Source organism: Quercus robur, chromosome 11 (genome assembly GCF_932294415.1).
Source record: "Quercus robur chromosome 11, dhQueRobu3.1, whole genome shotgun sequence".
Classification (NCBI taxonomy): Eukaryota; Viridiplantae; Streptophyta; class Magnoliopsida; order Fagales; family Fagaceae; genus Quercus; species Quercus robur.
Window position 1 is genome coordinate 13,788,300 of NC_065544.1, and position 3,077 is coordinate 13,791,376.

Consider the following 3,077-nt stretch of genomic DNA (forward strand, 5'->3'; position numbering starts at 1 on the left):
AAGGTGAGATAAGGATTTGACTAATATACCTCTTAAGGATGTAACAATGGAGAGGGTGGGAGTAGAGGAATTTGGAGAATCAAAGGATGAAGATTGTGGATGAGTCAATCTTGTTTTTCTCTAGGGTTTCTCTCTCAAAATTCTCTCTAGAAGCCCTTTACAATATGTGGGTATAAGGGTATTTATATTGGTGTGTGTTTGGAATGCAAAAGGTCAGGTTTGTAACAAACAGAATTGTCTGGCGGCTCGAGCTCGTGACTGGAATGAGTTGCGAATTTGAGTCGCAAGCTAATTGCCTGGCCAGACTGGAAGTTTTGTCTTGTAGTGCTCCAACTAGCGTGACTCTTCAGCTTCCCTGCATGCTTCACACATGTGCCTCTTTTGACAACTCGCCAGTTACGAGATTCAGTCGCGAGGCCCTACTTGAGTGCATACTCTTAAGCTTTTCTTCATACTCTTTCACATACTACTCTTACATGATTTCCACCTAAATACAAGATTTCTAAATGCTGAATTACAAGTAAATTGGCACGGAATAAAGCCAAACAAAATGGTTGATTAAATTCAACCTTACAATCACGGATACTCAATTTGTGCCTAACTTCACACAATCATTCTTTGATTATTAAAGGTAGAGAGTGCAACTATCTTGGCTAGAACACTATGAACTTTGCATGCAGCTCCGAAAATTTGGATAATTTTGACTCGGAGTACAACTATCTGGGGTACACAAGATTGCAATTGGTTCTTTTGTGAAGAGTGCTCCAGATCTGAAAATTAAAAAATCCTGAAACTCGACCGATTGCATGGTATTAAACTAGTGTTGAAGTTTAAAATTCCTTGATCAATTGGCTGGTGTTGAGTTAGTGTCAACACAATACTTAATGACACTAAAAACTAAGACTCAAACACATTAAAAATGCAATTTGACTCGGATTTGCAGACACATACATATTTGACCTAGCAATCAAATCCTTTTACTGAAGTTTTAAAAGAATCTCAATCAATTCTAAACTTAAACCAACTCAAATTTTTTCATGTTAACACTTTGTCTGCCACTAATACGATTCTTTTAAGTATAATGAAATTGATGTATACTTTCTTAAGTTTTTAAAGATAAAATTGTGACTTTCAACAGTTGAGAAACGAAAATCAAAGTTGGACAAAATTTTATGACATTACTTTTTTTGTTTTAGAGGATTTTATGACAGTACTTAATACTACATGATTACATGATTCCTGATTTAGGTGAATAAACTAAAAAATAAAAAAATATTCTAATGACTCATTAAATTTCTAGTCATAATGTATTGGAACTATCGCTTTAATATTCTAGCGACTTTGTCACCTACTTTTCATTGGAATTCAATATTATCGTTTTCTTTATTCTTGTGCCGGCGATGCTTGCAATTTTTCTGTTTGGGAACTTGAGAATTATGCTAATGCAGGTACATGGTCCTCCAAACACATTCATTCATTTATTTATTTTCATTCTCCCAGTATTTTTGACTTTTGCAAATGGCGCAGCCCACATTGACAATTTCTTGTCAACTTCAACAATGATAAGGAAGAAATAGTCAGCCCCTTTTAACTTTTCCAGATAGCTAGGATGAAGCTCAGATTTACTATAAATAAGTGCCCCATTCTCCATAGTCCATACCTTAAACCCGTCATACGTCTCTTTTCCTTCTGAAAATGTCTTCCTCATACTTCACTTTCTCTATCTACTTTCTAACCTTTGCTCTCTTTCTCCAAACCATTTTTGGAGCCAGCCCTCTCTTCCAATTTTGTTCAAGCTCTGAGAACTTCACCACCAATGATCAATATGAATCAAACCTAAGAAAGCTCTTAGGTAATCTTAACTACCAAACCCCTCCTCTTGGTTTTGGTCTTGGTTCAGTAGGATGGTACCAATACCAAACTTATGGGCTTGCTCTTTGTCGTGGAGACGTTGCCACCGCAGACTGCAAGGTGTGTAAATGAGGCTAGCAACGAAATTCACAAACTTTGCCCATATGATAAAGGTGCAATTATATGGTACGATAATTGTCTTTTGAAGTACTCAAACAAGGATTTCTTGGGTCAAATTGATAATGATAACTGGTTCTCTTTGTTGAATGTGCAAAATGTGAGTGAGCCAACTATATTTAACCAAAAGACTAGGGAGTTACTGAGCCAACTAGCCAAGGATGCGTCTTTCACCACAAAAAAGTATGCGATTGGAGAGCTAGAGCTAGGAAAATCAACCAAACTCTATGGCTTGGCTCAATGCACATGGGACCTTTCTACCATTGAATGTTTGCAGTGTCTTGATGATGCAATTGGTCAACTTCCTAGTTGTTGTGATGGGAAAGAAGGAGGGAGAGTTATTGGTGGGAGTTGCAACATAAGATATGAGATTTACCCATTTATCAGTGCTTAACTAGATTTCAAGAGCTTGTGTGTGATATCACTTTTGGGGGGATACTCAAGAATAATGTACTACAATTCTTTAATTTTCTTTGAACAAATGTATTTATAAAATTATTTTCCAATAAAAGTGGCTTTTTTTTTTTTTTTCCAGTTTTCTTAATTGATTTTTTCTCATTATATAACTTGTTAGGGTTTCCTTGATTGATTTTACAATGGAATTAATCAATTTCAAATAATTAACCAATTAGGAATTCATATTAATTTCCTGGTTAATTGCAGCAAATTAAATATATTACCAATAAAGTAATAAATAAAATAGTAAATACAGTAGAAATAATAGGAGACAACAATTCTCAAGGCAATATATCCACTAATGGAATTGAAGTTTAGACAATGTACTTAATCCTAAATCTATTGCTATCTCATGTAGTATTTGCATGATCACACGTAGCTCTAAATTCATAGACTCTTCGATTATGGACTATTGTACATGAACTCTCTTGTTTGCGACTCCGAGATATTTGCTCAAAGATTTAATCAATATAAGTAGTTAACTGAGTCTACAAAAACTCCTTGTTTGTGACTTCAAGAAATCCACTTAATGGTTTGTCTAGTAACTATTGTAGATTGGATTACTATATGGCTTCATACAAGATCTACACTAT

At 34.9% G+C, this 3,077-nt stretch overlaps 1 pseudogene; it reads left to right on the top strand.

Moving 5' to 3' along the window:
- Positions 1–1,677: 1,677 nt before the first annotated feature.
- LOC126706138 (cysteine-rich repeat secretory protein 38-like) lies at positions 1,678–2,536 on the top strand (annotated as a pseudogene).
- The last annotated feature ends 541 nt before the right edge of the window (positions 2,537–3,077 follow it).